We start from the raw sequence: 20,807 nt of genomic DNA, 5'->3' as shown, positions 1-20,807 counted from the left end.
ACAGGTATATTCTGCTGTTCCACATATTGAATCTTTAATTCAAGGTCATTTTCTAGTTGCTTCTTCAGCTGGTATGTGGTAGTGATCCCTCGGTGCCAGGGAGGCTCATCCCCAGGTGTTGTGTCCCACGCTGGGGGGAATGCATCGCATCTACACGCTGAGTTTGGCTGTGAGAGTGGACACATTTGAGTAACATGAAGGCTGTCAGGAGGAAACCCCCAGGCACAATGCTACTCTAGGCCTTGTTCTTATTGCAGGTGTATAGGCTCAAAAGTGTAGCCATTAGTATCAAGGGCCCACTGTTGGGCCCTCCTTCCTTCCTGGTTCTTGCCGTTGCACCTGGAGGATTGCCGCTGCTCTCCCAGGGCCCACAACAGTGACCCCCGGCCAGGAGCCCAGTACCCCCCCAGCTGTTGTTTTTAATTGTTTCCACTATGAGTATATATAGACATTACCATATACCCTGGGCATATGCCCTGTATAACTCCCTGTCAACCATATATATCTTGTCAATAACATCCCATATCAGTATTCCTCCGCTGCCATTGTTGAACCACTCTGTGATCCAAAACGTCCCGTAAAGTGAATCCCAACATAATGTCAGCTTCAGAAGAGTCTTAGATCACCGAAATTCATATATACAATATACAGTATTTCCCCAGATCCACCATAAAACCTTTTCCCTTTCACAGCAATAATCTTTTAACTTATTCATATCATATTTCCTGAAACTGATGTACAGATTCCGAAACTATAGTTTTCAAACAAGGTGACATTTGTGCTTACTATGTGGTCCATACTTTAGGTTGTACAGTTTTCTAAGTTTTTTAGTTATCCTATGTTTTGTCTTATGGTTTTCATTATTAGTCTGTCGTCCCCTCTATGTTTTTGGTGTAATATTAGCTGTTTTATATTCATCCTCGTGTACTCTCACATAACTCCTCTTTTGCCCCCTTATTTACCTTTGTTCCATCCATTGCACATCCATTTTCCCCTCCCCTTAGGGCCCACAACGCCTGCCAATCTAATGCCCTGGGAGCCGTCCTTTCTCACGAGAGATACAGTTCTCTCTATTCGACGGCATTAGTCTTCCCCAAGATATGGATCCACCCCACCCAATGGTAGAACCCACCTTGGCAAAATGAGCCTTCAGCTATTCCCTCTGGAGTCCGTCCCGCATCAGACCATACCCCCTGAGCGTCCTAACCAGGTAACCCTCCTACTTATACTTTGATACGTTTTACTCAACATTTAGTTCTCAACGAGCTTCTGACACTCTCCCATGTTCGTATGTTGCCCCTCCCTCCCACCTATTTCTTGGACCATATTACCCCTCTTCCCATCCCCAGCCCCCCTCAAACCCAGAAAACCCCACCCGAAGGTAACCCCTTGCCCCCATTTTGTCCCTTCTTTGTGCTCATACTTACCCCCAGCTCATCATAGATTCCACCCCTGCAGACATTAACTCACAGCCTTCCTCCACCCCCCGATTTCCAGTAAGCCACTTTTCCAGACTCTAGCTCTCTGAGGCAGTTAACTTATTTCAAATCATTGAGGTCATATAGTATTTGTCCTTCAATGCCTGGGTTGCTTCACTCAACATAAGATTCTCAAGGTTCATCCATGTTATCACGTGCGATTGTAGTGTATTGGTTCTTACAGCCGAGTAGTGTTCCATTGTGTGTATATACCACATTTTATTGATCCACTCATCTGTTGATGGACATTTGGATTGATTCCAACTTTTAAAAACATTTTAAAGGTGACATTTAATGCAGGAAAGTGAACAAAACAAAAAATACAAAGCACAATGAGTTTCCACCGCGCAAACGCCTGTGGAACCACACCCAACGTGGAGACCGCGTTGCCAGCGCCACAGGAGCCCCCCGCCCAGCCGTCCCCGCCCCCCCAAAGGCCCCCCGCCCCCTGGCCGACGCGGCAACGACCCAGCTTGAATGTGCGTCTTACACCTCAGCGCGCACCTCTGACCCGCTTGTCAACGAGGGCCGGATTCGGGGCCTTTCCATGGATGGACGCGCACAGCCTCCCGCCGTCTGCTCCCTCGGGGTGTAGTAGTAGATGAATAAACCGGAGCTGACGAGCAGGGCTGTTTACGTCATTCCGAGGAACGTCCCTGGGGCACATCTGTCCTTCCAAAGGGGACAATGAGCAAGGCCTGGTCACGGGGTCAAAGCTTCGTCAGGAGGCGCGCGGCCCTGCCAGCGTCTGCGATATTCCCGCCAAAAACGCGGAACCAAGCACCAGGCGGGCGCACGCTGAGGGGTGAGGGGAAAAACAGCCGCCCCTAAGCTTCCCGAGAGTCAAGGTCGCGAAGGCCGAGGAGAGACAGAAAATGCCGTCTAGACCAGAGCCGTGCTAACTGCAGGCGCTCTCTACATACGTGTAGTTACCTGTGATTACTACGTGTGACTAACGGGCTTAGCAACTGCGCCTGCCTTTAGACTTTCCTAATGTCATCTCTTGAGAACCAGAAATGATTACTTTTTATTAACTCCCATGTGCACTTTTTCCTTTTCATGCTCATCTTCATGTCCTGCTAGCCCGTTCCCCTCACCCCAAGGTCACGGTCACCTCCCACCTTTCGTTCTCAGGCCCTGGGCCCGCCACGAGGTGACCTCTGTGTTGGTGTGAGTTGGGGGGCAGGGGCGCTGCAGGCCCCTGCCCTCCACTTCTCGTGCCCCTTCCGCTGCAGCAGGCTGCCCCCCCCGGCCGGGCCCCACGGCCCAGGCCCCTTGCAGGGTAGGAGCGTCTCCCCGTAGACAAGCAGGGGTTCCCGAGGGACCAGGCAGGGCTGGGGCTGCACCCGAGGCCCCCCGTGGCTCCTTCCCCGCCCCCCCCACTCCCGGACACCGCCCTAATGGATCACAGACGCCTGTGCACTCGCACCCAGGTTCTGCTACCGGGGACCCAAACCATCGCAGCGGTCGCGCGGTGAATCCTGTCCCCAAAAAGACCCGTAAGGGGGTACTGGGCTCCTGGCCGGGGGGTCACTGTTGTGGGCCCTGGGAGAGCAGCGGCAATCCTCCAGGTGCAATATAAAACAGCTAATATTACACCAAAAACATATAGGGGACGACAGACTAATAATGAAAACCATAAGACAAAACATAGGATAACTAAAAAACTTAGAAAACTGTACAACCTAAAGTATGGACCACATAGTAAGCACAAATGTCACCTTGTTTGAAAACTATAGTTTCGGAATCTGTACATCAGTTTCAGGAAATATGATATGAATAAGTTAAAAGATTATTGCTGTGAAAGGGAAAAGGTTTTATGGTGGATCTGGGGAAATACTGTATATTGTATATATGAATTTCGGTGATCTAAGACTCTTCTGAAGCTGACATTATGTTGGGATTCACTTTACGGGACGTTTTGGATCACAGAGTGGTTCAACAATGGCAGCGGAGGAATACTGATATGGGATGTTATTGACAAGATATATATGGTTGACAGGGAGTTATACAGGGCATATGCCCAGGGTATATGGTAATGTCTATATATACTCATAGTGGAAACAATTAAAAACAACAGCTGGGGGGGTACTGGGCTCCTGGCCGGGGGTCACTGTTGTGGGCCCTGGGAGAGCAGCGGCAATCCTCCAGGTGCAACGGCAAGAACCAGGAAGGAAGGAGGGCCCAACAGTGGGCCCTTGATACTAATGGCTACACTTTTGAGCCTATACACCTGCAATAAGAACAAGGCCTAGAGTAGCATTGTGCCTGGGGGTTTCCTCCTGACAGCCTTCATGTTACTCAAATGTGTCCACTCTCACAGCCAAACTCAGCGTGTAGATGCGATGCATTCCCCCCAGCGTGGGACACAACACCTGGGGATGAGCCTCCCTGGCACCGAGGGATCACTACCACATACCAGCTGAAGAAGCAACTAGAAAATGACCTTGAATCAAAGATTCAATGTGGAACAGCAGAATATACCTGTCTACATATAATAACATGACTTCGGGAAGCGGTTTGACCTAATGTAAGGGGGAAATGGAAAGGAGAAATGAGATTATAAGGCTGTGAGTCTCTAAAAAAGAGTCTGGAGGTTGTCAGAAGGAATGCCCCTATGTACAACTGAACAGAGTCTAAGAGACAGATAAGGTAGATACAACCCCAGGTATTGGTTCTTTTGAGGGATAAAGAGACCCACGGGTTCTATGGTCATGGCAGAAGGGGTTCACTGCCATGACAGATGGCCCTTCTTTGGAGCTGGTGTTTCTGCGTGATGGAAATGGACTCAGAGGGGATCTCTTTTCACAAGACTTGCATGCTACTTTATTGGAATTGTAGTTGGTGCTGGGTTTAAGATATATGTAGGGGATTTGAATCTCTGGACTGATAATATGATACCCAGGCCCAGAGCCTCAACAGACTTCAGCTCCTACACTTTGACTTATTGGACTTACTCCACTCAGCTAACATGGCGTTGAAGAAGGTCAAACACCACAACATGGAGCCTAGAGTGTCTACAACTAGAAGCGGGAAGAGTGCATCCAGTACCCATGTGCAATCTAAGCCCTCACTTGACATAGGTGTGCAATGGACACAACCAATCCAATGTCCACAGAGAAAATGTGGAATGGGTGCGGGAACGGTAGCCATGGGGGCTGCTGGGTGTGGGGAACGGGAGGAAGAGATGAGATGTGGAGGCGTTTTCGGGACGTGGAGTTGTCCTGGATAGTGCTTCACGGACAATTACGGGACACTGTAGATCCCCCCAGGGCCCACTGGATGGAACGTGAGAGAGTCTGGGCTATGATGTGGATCACTGACTATGGGGTGCAGTGATGCTCAGAGATGAACTTACCAGGTGCAGTGGATGTGTCGTGATGATGGGAGAGAGTGTTGCTGTGGGGGGAGTGGGGGGCGGGGGCGGTGGGTTGAATGGGACCTCATATATTTTTTTTAATGTAATTTAAAAAAATAATAATAAATAAATATTTAAAAAAAAAAAAAAAAGACCCGTAAGTGCTGACCCCCTTCCGTGAAGGTGACCTCATTTGAAAATAGGGTTTTTTGTCTTTTTTTAAACAATTCTATTTAATTGGTACATACTAATAAAGCATATAGTTCATCCGAAATGTACAACCAGAGGTGTGGTATCATCGCACATTGTGGAAAGGGTTTTTACAGCTGTGATTAGCTAACAGGACTCCCCGCTCCAGCACGAGTGGGGAAGAGACACAGACAGACGGACAGACATGGGGGGGACAGAGGAGACAGATGAACAGACATGCGGGGCTAGAGGAGATAGACGCACAGACACGGGGGCCGGAGGAGGCAGACAGACAGACACAGGGGCTGGAGAAGGCGGACAGACAGACATGGGGGCTGGAGGAGGTGGACTGGACGCTGCAGCCGCAGACTCCGGAGCTGGGGGCCAGGAAGGCGCCTCCTGCAGGTTTTGGGGTTCCGCGGCCCCGCGGCTCCTTGGGTGCAGACTTCAGCCTCCAGAACCCAGAGGCCACAAATGCCTGGCGGCCCCCCGGGAGCCTCAGCAGCAGGGGCCGAGGCTGTCCACGCCCCTCTAACTTGGGGCGCCCCTGCTGCACCCCAAACCACGACTCCCAGAGCCGGTGTGTTTCTGGTCTTCACTGTCACGTTGTCTGTTCGTCCGTCCGCCTCGCAGTGCCAAGCTCTCCTGGCTACTGTGGCTTTGAATAAATACGGAGGCCTCCCCCCTGGTAGCAGCACTTCCGGATTTCAGGGCATCTTCCACCTCATCTGAGCGGACGCTTATTGTATAAATGGGTCACAGCCTCTTCTCATCCCCTGGGGGTCGGTGGGCTCTACGTGAGGCCCCTTTCCGTTTCTTTTTTTGTTTTTTTTAAGATTTATTTTTATTTATTTCTTATCCCCATCCCCCGCCCCCCCCCCCCCCCCCCCCCCCCCCCCCGTTGTCTGTTCTCCGTGTCTGTTTGCTGCGTCTTCTGCTTTGTCAGCGGCACTGGGAATCTTGTTTCTTTTTGTTGCGTCATCTTGTGGCATCAGCTCTCCGTGTGGGCAGCGCCATTCCTGGGCAGGCTGCACTTTCTTTCGTGCTGGGCGGCTCTCCTTACGGGGCGCACTCCTTGCGCGTGGGGCTCCCCCACGCGGGGGACACCCTTGCGTGGCAGGGCACTCCTTGTGCGCATCAGCACTGCGCATGGCCAGCTCCACACGGGTCAAGGAGGCCCGGGGTTTGAACCGCGGACCTACCATGTGGTAGACGGACACCCTAACCACTGGGCCAAGTCCACTTCCCCCTTTCCATTTCTGATAATCATGATTCTTATTCTTGGTTTGTAACGTCTCTAGTTTTGCGGAGCCTTATTTCCTTCCTTGTAGTTTCTTTGGGTTTAACTTTCTCTTTTTAACGAGCTCCTTAGACACTTACATCAATACTTTCCAACTCTTCTTCTTTCATACATGAAGCACTGGAAGCTAGCTCTAGAGCCCACAAGTTCTGATAGGACATAGTTTTCACGATCACCTGTTTCAATATATTTTCTAATTTCGACCCGTATTTCTTCTCTGAAGCCTTAATTTTTAGTTCACTGCTGAATTTGCAAACCTTTGCATGTTTTCTGTTCGTCTTTCTGTTATCAGTATCGGGGTTTATTCTCCAGCTGCTGGCAGGGAGCATACCCTGTATGCCTTCAGTCCTTTCGCAGTTGATGGGGCTTCTCTGCGGACCAGAATTTGGTCTGTTTTTGTCAATGTTTCAACGTTCGGTAGAGTGTTCCATGCATTTAATTTGTGCTTAGGAGGTTAACTATGTTGTTGAAATCTCTCCACTTACCTGCATGGTTTATCTTGCCTGCTTTTTTTAATTTGGTTTCTGAGTTAGGTGAGTTAAAATCTTCAAATCTGATTGTAAATTTGTCTGTTTCCTTTTAGTTTTGTCAAGCTTTGTTTTTATGTATTTTAATCTACATTATTGGTGCATACAAGTAGAGGATTGTCATGTTTTCTTTAATTGATCCTTTCATTATTATTAACTATTTCATTTATCTCTAGAAAATATTTCATTCCTTAAAGTCTACTTTATTTATTTAGCTATCTCAGCTTTCTTTTAGTTAATATTTGTAAGATATATTTCCAGTTCCTCTTTCTGTATTCTTTAGTTACGTCTTTTATAAAAAACATTTTAAAGAAAATCTGCATTGATAATATTTGTCCTTTAATTGGAGTGATTAATCCATTTCAGATTTAATTAATTACTGATGTAGTTGGATTTCAATCTGCCTTTGTTAGTATTTGTTTTCTATTTGACCCACCTGTGTTTTCCTGTATTATTCCTTTTCTGCCATCTTTTGTAGTAATCAAGTACTTTTATCTCATTTTACCTCCTCTATCAGCTTTTTAGGTAAATATTTTTGAATTAATCTTTTAGTGGTTATGATATTACAATATGGATTATTGAATTCTTACAGTTCAAGTTAAATAGTTCTTCCTCCGCTTCCCAAACAATGCAAGAATTGTAGTTTATAATTTAACCACAATTACCCATTCCTGCCCTTTGTACTATTGTTGTCATATATTTTACTCCAACATATATTCTAAACACCTTTAATTTCGTTATTTTAAAACGGCCAATTTCTTTTTCTGAGCACCTGTTTACCCACAGGCTCTGCCTTCTTGCCATAGCTCTGGATTCCATCTGGGATCATTTTCCTGTTGCCCAAAGGCCATCTGTAAGTGTTTCTTGTGGCAGGCCTGCTAGTCTGATATTGCCTTTATGTCATCTCTTTTTTGAAAAGATTTTCAGCGAGTAAAGAATTCCAGTTGGCAGTCTTTTTCTTTCAACATTTTGAAGATGTCATTCCTTTGTCTTCTGGCTGCTATTTCTCTCATGAGAAATCAGCTATAATTTCTTAAAAGCATTTTATTGAGGTAGCATATATTCAACTCAAAAATTCTCATTTTAACCACTTTCAATGTACAAATTCAGTGATATTGATTACATTCAAAAGAGTGTGCTATTTTTTATTGACATTCCCTTGAAAATCATTTCTTCTTTTCTGATTGCTTTGTAGATCTCCTCTTGGCATTTGCAGTCCAGCAGCTTGGCTATGATGTGTACAGGTTTCCATTGTTGTTTCTTTAAATTCACACTTCTTGGTTTTTACTTAGATTCCCGAATCTATGATTTGATCTCTTTCAGCAATTTTGGAATATATTTGGCCATTTTCTCTTTAAATATAGCTTCTACCCTATTCTCACTATTCTCTTTTTCTGGGATTTTAATTATATGCATGTTAAACATCTTTACTTCTTTCCACTTATATGTTTTTTCCTGCTTTTTACATTTTTTGTCTTTGTGTTTTAATTTGGACATTTGCTATTCACCTATTTCTGAGTTCATTAATTCCGTTTTCCACTGTATTCAGTCTTGAGTACATCTAATGAACTTTTAATTTTTATTAGAGAAGTTGTAGGTTTACAGAAAAATCATGCAGAAAATACTACATTTCCATATAGCCCCTCCATTATTAACACTTTGCAATCTAATGCATTTTTAACTTCAGAAATATTTTTCAGTTTGAGGATGTTTGATTCTTTTTCTGGTAAAATTCTTAGCCTCATCTACTTTGTTCATCTTTACCTCTATTTCCTTTAACATATTTGTAACAGTTATTTTAAGATGTGCCTGCTTTGAAATAATACTGACCATGGTAAATTTTAACAAAATAAAAATCCTTCTTACAACTCTCATTCATACATTATTCGCTTTTGATCCATACAAAATAAATTTATTAACACTGTCTCAAGTCCGTCTTTACATTACAGTAAAACCTGTATAAAGAGCACCCTCCCAGAAAACTGCGCTTTTTTCCCCCACTAAGATTACCATTTTCCATTACCACTAATATTATATTCCAAGGGCATTATAAAGGAAAAGAAAAGAAAGTGAAGGAAAAATAAAACATACCAAAACATGTCATCAAACCAGGAAGCCTATTTGTTATAGGCAAACCCAATTAATAAATGTGTGCAGCTTTCAGAAATGCTGTTAATAAATTTGAAAAAAAGGAAAAAAAAAAAGATCCGTGGCTGTGTTAGATTACCAGAGATTTCCTTTGGTGATAGTTTCTTTTGTTCAAAGAGTTTCAGTAATAAACATGAAAATGTTAACAGTTCTAACAGGTAAAAAGTTCTGATGCTTGATTCAGGAAGTAAATGTCCAGAGTGTTCATTTTTCACATCAAAACTTAAAAAAAAAGTGTGCTCTGGAGTCAGTAAGGGGAGTCTGCATGTGTGAAGTCAACCTGAACTGATCTACATCTGTTTCATGATGCCGTCACTATTAGCATCAGGGCTAAAAACAAACTGCATTTGAAAAGGGGCATCAGAGTAAATCTACCACAGCCACTTCTAAGATAAGCAGCGGGGTGGTAGAGAAGAAGCATACTTAGTAACGCGGAAGGAAAAACAAAACCAGGGAACGAACAGGTGCTGGGGCCCTCCCTGGGTGGATCCCCGGGGGGTCAGACCTTCCAGGGTAAACCGAGCCTGATGCATCGTTGTCCCTCTGGGAAGTGTCTCGGTGTGCCAGACACCGCTCTCCAACTCACACAGCTGTGCCATTCGACCAGCAACACATAATCACACATTCCTCTGTGCAAACCGTTCTTTGTTCATCTCGGTGAGAAACCACGTCAGAGAGTACCAACTATTCCAGTGGATGCGCCAGGCCCTCCACACACTGCAAACACGACCCAGATCCACACACACCAAGACCACAAGAATGAAGCATCCGCGTTCTCCTCCACGATGTATTTAAAGAGCTTTGCCTCGCAGAAGCAATTCGAATAGGAACACACAGACTTTTTTTTTTTTGCAGTCTTAAACATTCCAGTCAAGGTCATAGACCTTAAAACAAACAGGAAGCAGCTTTTAAAAATGTATCAAATCTCTACTCTCAATTCCTACAGGCCACCTTGTAGTTTCCTTTGTTTCAGGAACAGGCCCATTCGTCCTGAGAACCGGCAAGTGTTCTAGAAACACATGCCCCAGCGGTGGAGGCAGGCGCTCTGCTTCTGGAAAGCACCTCGATTTGGTGTCTTTGCTCCCAGGGTTGGGGCTGCTGAAAGAGTCTCGGCTCTTTACAACTCCAGCCGCACACAGATGCCCAGAAGGTTTTGTGTGCCGCTCTGGCCTGCGGCCTCGGAGGCCGGCCCCGCGCAGGTAGGTGAGCTGGGCTTTCCCGGGCCGCGCGGCTCGAGCAGGTGGCTGGAGAGGATTACGCTCACCGGTCATGGTCCACGGAGGTGAGGAGGAGGGCGCACGCGCCCTTGGGCAGATTCGTTCTCCACGTTTTCCACGCAGTCCCTAGCCGGACGCGGCACCACACTCTCTCGGACATCCTGGGACGTTTCCGTTTGGCTGTCAAGAATCCAATCACTTTAGAATCCAGTAGGTCTACGTCCCACAGGCACTGCTCTTTAAGAAGGCGCTTCAAGACCTCCTCAGAGGAGGAGATGGGATGTGGGGGCGTTTCTGGGACTTGGAGTTGTCCTGGGTGGTGCTGGGGGACAGTTACTGGACATCGTATGTCCTCCCATGGCCCACTGGGTGGACTGGGGGAGAGTGTGGGCTATGGTGTGGACCATTGACCATGAGGTGCAGCAGTGCTCAGAGATGTATTCACCAAGTGCAGTGAATGTCTCATGATGATGGAGGAGGTTGTTGCTATGGGGGGAGGAGTGGGGTGAGGAGGTGGGGGGTATATGGGGACCTCATATTTTTTTAGCGTAACATTAAAAAAATAAAGACAAAAATTTTTTTTTAAATTTTAAATAATAAAAAAAAAAGGAAGGAACGAGGTACTGATGGACAGTTAAAACTTGGACGAATTTTGAGAACATCATGCTAAGTAAAGGAAGCCAGACACAAAAGACCACATAGTCTACCATTCCTTTTTATCTGAAATGTATTAGAGTGGCTGCCCGGGGCTTAGAATTGGGGCGTGATTGTCCATGTGTATGTGGTTTCTTTTACGTGGATGAAAATGCTCTAAAATCGATTTTGCTGATGGTTACCCAACTCTTTGGAAATACCAAAAGAGCCACTGAATTGAATAATTTAAATGGATGAATTGAATGTATATTAAATATATCTCAATACATAAAAGTTAAGATTATAGGGTAAATTTAAGATGACTACACTATAATTCAGCTCTCTGTACTTAAAAAACTTAATTTTTTTTGCATCATACGAGGCTATAAACTTGAAATCTGTACTGCATCAGTAACATTTAAGCTTACTATACTTTTGTATATTTGCAAGCTAAAAAAGACCTCCTCAGACCCAGCAGGGACGTCGAGGGTCGCCTTCCAGAACCTTCCAGAGCCTTCGCTCGCCTTCTTACAGGGCAGGTCAGCCTGCTCGGAAGTAGAGCCTCAGCCCAGGCTTGAAGCTGCCCCTCGGCCTCGTCGCACGTCGCACGGGCCGCCGCGCCGTCCTGGAGGGAGCGCTGGAGCAGCCCGCGCGGCTTCCAGGGGGAGCGGCCTCGGCCAGGCTTGTGGAGGGATCTCGACCTCGGCTCATTCCTCAGGCACCCGGAAGAGCTTCTGCCCTCGGCGGCCGCGCGGGCCGCCCCTGGGGGCCGCCGGGTTCTCACTCAGGGCCTCTGATCTGGCTTGCCCACACCTTGTTTTCTTTGCATCGCCCTGGGAGAAGAGCGCTCCCTCCTGAGGGTGCTGAGCTGGAGGCGGGCGGGCGCCAGGCGCGCTTATTGGTGCCTCTTTCCTGGCTTTATTCTCTTGATTATTGGCTCCATGTCCCTGTTTTTTTATTGCAGCCCATACATTGTGCATAAAAGAACAGCAGAAGCTGCGAATCATAGCGTTTTCTGTTCAAGGATTGCTCTTTCTCCGGTTAGGTGGCTGGTGTGAGGGGCTGGTGGGTGCCCTCACGCCCGGGACAGGGTCTCTTCAGGGTGCGTTTCAGTCTTCATCAGGCTCGGTCCACTTCCCCTACGTCTCTGATATGGTCAGAGCCCCCTGACCCCTCACCTTGCGGTCCGCTCAGGGCCCCCTGACCCCTCACCTTGCGGTCCGCTCAGGGCCCCCTGACCGCTCACCTTGTGGCCTGGTCGCTGTTCCCTCTGAACCCCTGAAGGAGCGTGGGCTTAGTCTGCCGAAAGGGCTGCCGATGGCAAGCACCAGGAACGGGCTGGCTTTGCAGAGGGGACCCCTCTGGGGGAAAAGCTTGCTGTTCCGAGGTCATGAAGCTTCCACCTCACGGCACCGACGTCCTCTGCCACGCGTGAAGCGAGAGGGCCGCCCGCCTCCACCGAGGCCCGCCTTTCGGCAGCCGTGGGCAAGCCAGGCACAGAGTTTGTTTCTTCCCAGGCCCCTCACTCGGCCTCGGCAGTTCTGCCTTCTTCCAGCTCAGCTGTGGGCTCTCAGGCGGATGCTCGCTTCTCCCCGGGCCTCAGCTCTTTGAGCCTCTCAGGGGCGTCTCTGACGTGGCAGGATCAGGTCGGCGGCTCCCGTTTTCTGCCTGTGTGTGTCTCTCTGAGTCTCTGTTCACATCAGACCAGCGGGAGGGCAGAGGGGCACGCTGGCTCAGCCCTCGCCGACAAGGTCCAATCAAAAGCCCCAAATCGATCCTATCAAGTAATCTAATCAAAGGACCCTCCGCCGAATTTAATGCAATCAAGGGGTATCACCCACAGGAATGGATCTGTTTAAAAACATAATCCTTCTCTTCTGGGGATTCATGAAATAACTCCACACCATCACAGCGCGGGAGAGGCAGTCTTGCCCTTCAGAGGTTTCGCGTGTTGCTCTTCAGCTTCTCTCCCCTCTGCGCTCGACAGCCTGGCAGCATCCTGGGGGAAGGGTCCCCACGTGTGCTTGGGCAGCCCCCTCCAGTCAACACTGCCCCACGAAGCTGCAGGAGATCTCATTGGACCTTGCAAGAATGAATTTCCAGACGCAGTCTCGTGTGTCCCCCTAGAACTCCAAGAGCATCCGGCGGCCCAGACGCCCACTGCATCCCAGCTTCTGTACATTCCGCTAATTACCAGCCCAAAAGAACCGACAATCACGATGGCACCTCTTTTCCTGGGAGACCCCCCTGCCCAGGCCAAGCCCATGCCTTGACCGCTTCCAGAACTGGCCCCAGAGAACACTGGCCAGTTCTCTCTCCCGCCTGAGAAAGGGCCCTTCCCCAGGTGCTCGCTGCTTTTAGGCTCTCCACTGCCGTGTGTGTGTTGTAATCTCTGCACTGGCGCAGATCACCGGTGTGACGTACAACATCGCAATGAAGCGGCGTGCCTTTAGCGCTACCTTTTTTTTTTTTTTAATAAGAGTTCTTAACTTACTAATCTTTTCTTTAAGACATTCTCCTTTATTATCTTCTAGGATCTTTATTATTTTGCTTTTCTTACTTAGAGCTCTAGCCCACCTGTGGCTGGAGAGAGGCAGCATTTCATCTTGTGTTAGTCAGCCAAAGGGGTGCTGATGCAAAATACCAGAAATCGGTGGGTTTTTATAAAAGGTATTTATTTGGGGTAGGAGCTTACCGACACCAGGTCATAAAGCATAAGTTACTTCCCTCACCAAAGTCTGTTTTCACGTGTTGGAGCAAGATGGCTTCCTGGGTTCCTGCCTTCCAGGGTCTTGCTTCTCTCTGGGCTCAGGGTTCCTCTCGTCCCAGGGCTGGCTTCTCTTTCCTCTGCGAGCTGACTTCCCAGGCTACCAGCTTAAGACTTCAGCATCGAACTCCAACATCAAAACTCCAGCATGGAGAGCCCTTAACTCTGGCCTTTGCCCTGCCTTTTATCTGTGAGCTCCCACCCACCAAAGAGCAGGGACGCAAAGCCCCGCTGGCACAGGAGGTTTACCTGATTACTTAATCGAGTAAACCTCCGAATCCAGTATAATCCAATATGCCCAGAGGAAAAGACCAATTTACAAAATAATCCAATATTTCTTTTTGGAATTCATCAATAATATTAAACTGCTACACATCTCTTTGTCTATTTTTTGCTTTTCAGAGCCATATTTGTCATATGTCATATGTCAACAGGATCTGTTTCTGGGTGCTGTTTGGTCTATTAGCCGGCCTTTGCAGGCTTTTCTTTTTACAGTCCTTTTCAAGGCTAAATCTTTCAAGGCTGTACAATTTTGAATGATATTTGCCCTAGTATTTAAAGACATCTTTTATTGGTTCAGAGAATTTCTCGATTATTCATACTATGCTAATACTGACATTTTTGCTACAATGCCATGAAAATCCTTGTATTCTGCGAAAGTGTGGACCAAAAGTAACAGGAACAATGGGAAGACAAGTTTTGGGGGTGACTCCTCAAAGCCCACAGCTCTCCACCACTTTCTCCAGCATCTCTGCCAGCCGTCCCTGTGCCACCTTCAGTCCTGGCTCAGGATTCTTATGGCAACAAGTAGATCCTTCAAGACCTTCATGTCAGATTTCATCACATTTGAACTTATGATCCAGAGGATGATATTTTCATCCTTCTTTTCAATACATATAATTAACAAATTTTATTATCAAAAAACTTGAGTACTTGAGTAGTAGGGTAGTAGGTTTTTAAAAAGACACTTGGTTTTAGGACACTGACAGATGACAGTTCACAAAAGCAAAGATAATTAAAATGCTAAACACTACCTCAGTTAAAGGACCATAATTCAATCTGCTGATTATAATCTTTATGTCTTGGTAGATGGGGCTGCACAGTTGCCATTCCTGAAATTTGCCTCAGCTGCTCATGAAGACAAAGTCTCACCACAAACTCAAAAATATAATTTACAGTAATCAATGCTGGGTTTTATCACAGCATTTTACATGGATCTTCAGTTTCTTAAAAACATATCTGACGCATCTTCTCAGTGTGAGCTACAATTATGCCATATCTGCAAAGAAAAAGGCTTCCAAAGCGGTTTCAGGCAGCTTCCCAGGGCGCCGAGAGTGGGGATACAGCTAACCGGGGGAAAGCGGCAGCTCTCCGCTAAAGCTTTTTTAATTTTCTTTTTTCCCTTTTTATATCTTTTTCTTTTACTGCTTTTTTAGAGCAGCATCCTCCATTTTTTGTAGTTGACCCTCCACCTTTATCGTCTACCATCTGCACATGTAAGCACCCCATCGCTTTGGAGGCAAGACTGTCCACTCTTTTTGGTGTTTTTCAGAATAACCTGATAGTCACTAGCAGAAGTTTCATTTGCTGCAGCAAGAGGTGTCACGTGGAATCCAGGATTGCTTCCAGATTGGGATGGTGCAGCTACGTTTTGATTGGTGGAGTAAAGGCTGGAGATGGAGGTGAGAAAGCACATTCATCGCTATTTTCCATAACACTTTTATCTACCAACCATGGCAGGCGCTCCCAAATCCTCCCGTCTCTGTGCAAAGCTTTCCAGGCCTGCAGTTCAGGCTGAGAACGAAAATGCACCCACTTTCCCGTGTTAGCACATGTTTTAAGATATTCCCCTATCGTGCAAATTGTAATAAAAATAGGATGCAGATGCTTGAGGAAATCCAAACACAGCCACCAAGGGCCTTCGAGGTGATCTGCTTAATCAGAGACTCTCCTGGAGTATAAGAAGAATCCAACTGAGCAGGAGATAATGCAGACTTTTGAGATTGCCCAATATTTGCCAGGCTAAGCATACTCTGTCCTGTTGCAGAAGTAGCTTTTTAACTCCAACAAGAGGATGCTGCACTACTGAAATGTTTGGCTGTCTCCTTGAAGTTGAGGGGGTTGGACCAAGTCCTGGGCAGGAAGTCTCGCCATATTTAGTTCTGGCTGGTGGAGCACCACTTTCTTTTTTTAAGGAGATTGAACCCAGGACCTCGTGCATGGGAGGCAGGTGCTCAGCCACTGGGCTACACCTGCTCCCCAAGGAGAGCTGGGTTTTTTCTTGTTGGTTGTTTGTTTGCGTTTAGGAGGTACCAGGAATTGAACCCAGGACCTCATACATGGGAAGCAGGTGCTCAGCCACTGGGCCGCATCGCCCCCCTGGAGCTCCACTTTTATGTTTGGGCTGGTTCAGCTGGGGGTGGCGGGGGTGGCCCACCTGCCAGTGGAGTGATCTCGTTTCCACTCCTCTTCCTGGAGGGCCAGTAACTGATGGACATTGTGGGGTCCCTGGGCGGCAACTCCTCATTAAACACCCAGGTGAGAGCTGGGCATTCGCTCCGGCTTTGGAGAGGTGGGTGAGCCCAGCACCACGGCAGGGGTCTTAGGACCTTCACTGTTCTCAGAAATGGTGGCACTGTCCCACGGGTAGGGGCGCTCTGCCTCCTCTGTGTCACCCTTTAACGCGGAGGGAAATGTCTTCCCGGCCTTTCCGTGTGTCCCGTCAGCTTCCCCAGATGGCTTCGTGCGATGGACACGGTATCCGTCCTTAAAGACACTACACCAGTTGCTCCCTGCGTCAGAAACGCCTCCTCCTCAGGATTCCTGACTTTTTCTTTACTTCCCAAGACTTTCTTTTTAATTGCAAAAATACTACCATCACTTTAAACCATTAATACACTCAGAAAAAAAGTGTCTAGACAAGTATAATTCTTCCTCACTTATGCTGATATTCTTTCATTTAAAATGCTAATTTGCATTTTATGAACATGCATTGTAGCAGAAACAGGCCCATTTTAATACCTTGATATCGAATATTATTGAACAATGTTTCCGCATCTTTTGATTTCATTAGGGGATTTTCCTCCGTTAATTAATGTAGCAAATTACGTTCTTTGATGTTGTTTTCTAATAGTGAAACAACCTTGCATTCCTGGAGTAAAGCTGCAGTGTTAATTTTGTGTCATTATTTTAAAACACTACTATGTCTGTGGCACCTTTTTTTTTGGTCACCTATGTCCAGGGGTGTGACTGACGTGTAATTCTCCTTTCTCAAGCCATTGTTGGGTTTTGGTCTCGAGGTTATGGGAGCCTCACGTTTAGAAGGCTTCTTGTGCTTGCGCTAGTTTTCACTTTATTTTGGTGTGGCAGCTGGTGACACCATGTGGGCCTAGAGCTATCTTGGTAGGTTTAAATTTTAGTCTCAATTCCTTTCATTGTTACAGAATTATTCAAGCTTTTCCAAGTCATGTTTCCATTTTGGTACATTGTGTTTCTCTAGAAATTTAGCTACATTTTTAGATTAATGGCGTAACTCTGTTCCTAATATTCTCTTATTATCTTCCAATGAAGATATGGGTTATTTGTGTCCCTTTTTTTCATGCTCAGTCTTGCCAAAAGTGTCTCAATTTTATGGGTCATCTCAAGCAAACAGCTTCTGGTTTCCTTGAGCCTTTCTGCTGAGCACACGTCTTCTGTTCCTTTGAGTTTTACTCTTATTATTGTTAGTTTTCCTTTGTGGGGGAGTTTATTTGTTGTTCTAATTCTAACATCTTGTAACAATTACTTAACTTACTAATTTTATATTTCCTTATTTTCAAATACTGACATCGTGACTGTACAATTTATGAAAACCATAAAGGCTATTTAAATTTAAACCACTTTTAATACGATTTGTTTTTATTCAGTACATTGACTCTTTTAAACTCAAATACACTAAATTAATACAATATGAGAAGGAATATTTCGACGTAACAATTTGAGACAAAGACATATTCATTTTGTTTCTTGACACAGTTTTTAGTCAGAGCGTATTATGTGATACAATTTGAATGGCATGACATGCAGTTTGGATGAACCCCAAATTCTTTGCACAGCAAGGAAGAGTGGTAGAGGGCATGTATTCTCCGTGGCGGTCGCTCGTGCGTGTACAGCTCTTCTCGTGTTCAGCTTCTAATTTGCCTTCAGGTGTTTTTCTGAGCCACACTTTTAAGTGCAGTTTGAGATCAAGACAATTGTGACAAATTGGTGAAGAAAATAGTACAAAAAAGGGGTGAACGGTAGAATGAAACTTCACCGCATTACATTTTGTGCACTGACTGCATTCATTTATTTCCCACCATCGTTGTCATTGTTCAATTAAACCTCTTTTCCATTCGTTAAAAAATTTTTGTTTTGAGTAGAGACGAGCACATCAAAATTTTTCACATTAAAATTTATAGAAATGTTATTTTGTCTGGTTCTTCTCACCAGAGGTAGAATTTTAGGGGAGAAATACAGTTCTCATGGGGTGCAGGAGCAAACGAGCACTTAAACCAGACATTCTCCCCTCCCTACTTCTTTAAAGTCATTCTCCTAGATTTGACATGTAGTGCTTTCATATTTTCTCGAACCATTTGAAATTGCTGCTTTCATAGGTTAAAAAAAGTTAAATATTACATTATACAAATATCAGACAATTCTGCCTAAACTTTGTTAAAAGTATTTTTCCATATTACCTCGTGTTTTTTTTTTTTCAGAGTATATTTGAATAGCGTTTTTCGACATCCAAACCTATGTGAATTTTCTTGTTAAATTTTCCCCCTGGATTTCTAGAATAACCGCATTGTGGGCAGACAATATTTCTATATGATTTTCAGTCTTTGGAAATGGTTTGAGGCTCATCTCACGGCCGATCTTTTGGTAACGTGCCATGTGCCCTCGAAAAAATACCTATTTCACAATGTTGATGAAGTTTTCTTTAAATGTTTCATAGGAAAGGCTTTGAATTGTGTTCCTCTGAGCTTCCTTGTCATTTTATCGCTACAGAAAGAGCTGATGGAAGGCCCTGGCGACCTTTGCACGAGCCACGGGCTGCTCCCAGCTGACTGCGGGGCAGGATGGGGAAACCGAGGCAGGTGGAGACCTGGGCTCCCCAATGGAAGGTGTCCCTGCCAACCTGGCCAAGTTTTCCCAGATGGCCTGGTCCAGGACCACCTCCCAGCCTCCTCTCGAGGGCCTTGGGCCCTTTCCCCCAGGTAGGAGCTGTGCACGCTCTGGGGAACTCTCTGGAAGGACCTGCCCAGGGACCTGGGGCTGTCCCCCTGCCCCCTGTCGGTGAACTCCAGCAGCCTGGGCTCACCAGGCGCAGCCCCTTTCCCACTCCACGGACCCCCGGGGCCCACGCACGCTGCCCCTGCGGTGCCCAGGAGCCTCCACCAGGCCTTTGTTTTAATATTTCTGGGTTATTTGGGGGGGAGCAGTATAAATCCATTCTCTGTCACTGTGTCTTCACCAGAAGCAGAAGTCTCCTGAGTCCTTTTTTTAAATTAAACTTTTTATTTTAAGCGAAGGGTAATTTGCATGAAGTTGTAAGAAATAGTGGGAAAAGATTTCTGGTACCCTTCACCCGGTTTTCCCCAGAGGTGACACCTTGCAGATAAACCACAAGGTCACAGAGCGCAAATCTCAGCCAGGACCCCACAAGAGACACAGTGCAGGGCTGGAAGCTTCTGGAGGCTTCTCCCAGCTGCCCTTTGGCGGCCACGCCCACATCCCCCCACCCCACCCCTCCTGAATCCCAGGAGGGCCGCTAAGCCCTCTCCATCTCTCCCTGGTCACTTCAAGAAGTTCTAGAAACGGATTCCCCCAGCACGTGACCTTGGGGATCGGCCGCTTTCACGCGCGTCCTTCTCGGCAGGTGCGTGCAGGTGGTGGGGTCTCAGAGGCGCCTTCCTTTTACTGCTGAGGTGGATCCGTGATCGGGTGTCCACACTTCGTTAGCCATCACCTGCTGGCTGATTCCAGTTCGGGGCTGTTGCAATTTTGTGCAATTGCACAAAAGCGGTTTCACGGCATCTGCTGTGAGCGCTCTGGCACAGGGTTGTGCGTGAAGGCGGGTCCTCGCTCCCTGGGGCCGCGCGGGGGCCCAGGTGCTGCATTGCACGCTGCGGCGTGTTTGAAAGATACTGGCCAGCGCTTCTCCAGGCGCTGCTCCTCTTACGTTCCCACCGCCGCGTGTGAGCGCCCGCTTCTCCACAGCCTTGCCCGCGTCTGGCTTTAACCTTCTTTCGGGTTACAGGCACCCTGAGGGGTGCACAGTGGTACCCCGTGTGGCTCTGACTCGCGTTTCCTCTGTGGCTGGTGCCGCTGAGCCCCTCTTCACCTGCTAAGTTGTCATCTGAGGATCCTCCTCTGAAACGTGTCTTCTTACCTTTGGCCCCCTTTCTAAATGAATTGCTTGTTTCCTCCCCTGTCTGGGAGACTCCTTCTGTGTTCCACATATGAGTCTTTGGTCAGGCACGTTTTTGTCAGGCACGGTGCCCGCTCTCCACTTCGTCTTTCGTGCTCCTGATGGGGCCGGGGGTGAGCGGCCTCGTCCCCCGCTGGCTCCGCGGCCGGGGGGCCTCGGTGTGCTGTGACGCTGGCGGGGCCCAGCGGTCCCCAGCCAGGAGCTCCCTGTCCTGCCCGCCCCTCCCCGGGTCCTCGGCTGCGGGCAGCGGACATGTGGGGGGTTATGGCCCGTGTGGTTTGGCCTCCTGTGCTCTGGGTGCTCCTGCCCCGAGGCTGGGTGCTGAGGCGAGAGGGAAGCCGGAGGACCCCCCCCAACCCGCGCTGCCCCTGGGGCCCCAACCACACTGGCTGCTTCCTCCGTGCCCCGGGCAGAGCCTGGGCTTGTCCAGGGCTCGGAGCTCCGAGCTGCCTCGGCAGGAGGACGGGGGACATCCAGCCACGCCATCTGCCCCGAAGCGGAAGCCCCTTCTCAGGCTTTACCTTTTATATAAGTCCACTTAGGCTTTCTTGCGTTTTTGTGTTTGTTTGGTTTTTTTTGGTCTGTTTTAGTAAATTACATTTTTAGTGGCCTACTTCTTTTGTGTACGTTTTCCAATTTATTGACCTGTGTTGTTGATAGTATTTATTTTTTATTTTATTTATTTTTAATAATAAATTGTATTTTTAAAGATACGTAAATCACAAAAAATGTTATATTAAAA

At 47.1% G+C, this 20,807-nt stretch overlaps 1 pseudogene; it reads right to left on the bottom strand.

The window, feature by feature from the left end:
- Positions 1-15,091: 15,091 nt before the first annotated feature.
- LOC101443867 (nucleoporin NUP35 pseudogene) lies at positions 15,092-15,838 on the bottom strand (annotated as a pseudogene).
- Between the last annotated feature and the right edge of the window lie 4,969 nt (positions 15,839-20,807).

The sequence above is a fragment of the Dasypus novemcinctus genome, chromosome 10 (genome assembly GCF_030445035.2).
Source record: "Dasypus novemcinctus isolate mDasNov1 chromosome 10, mDasNov1.1.hap2, whole genome shotgun sequence".
Taxonomy (NCBI): Eukaryota; Metazoa; Chordata; class Mammalia; order Cingulata; family Dasypodidae; genus Dasypus; species Dasypus novemcinctus.
Note: the sequence above shows the minus strand (reverse complement) of the source record. Positions and strands in the feature narration are given on the sequence as shown.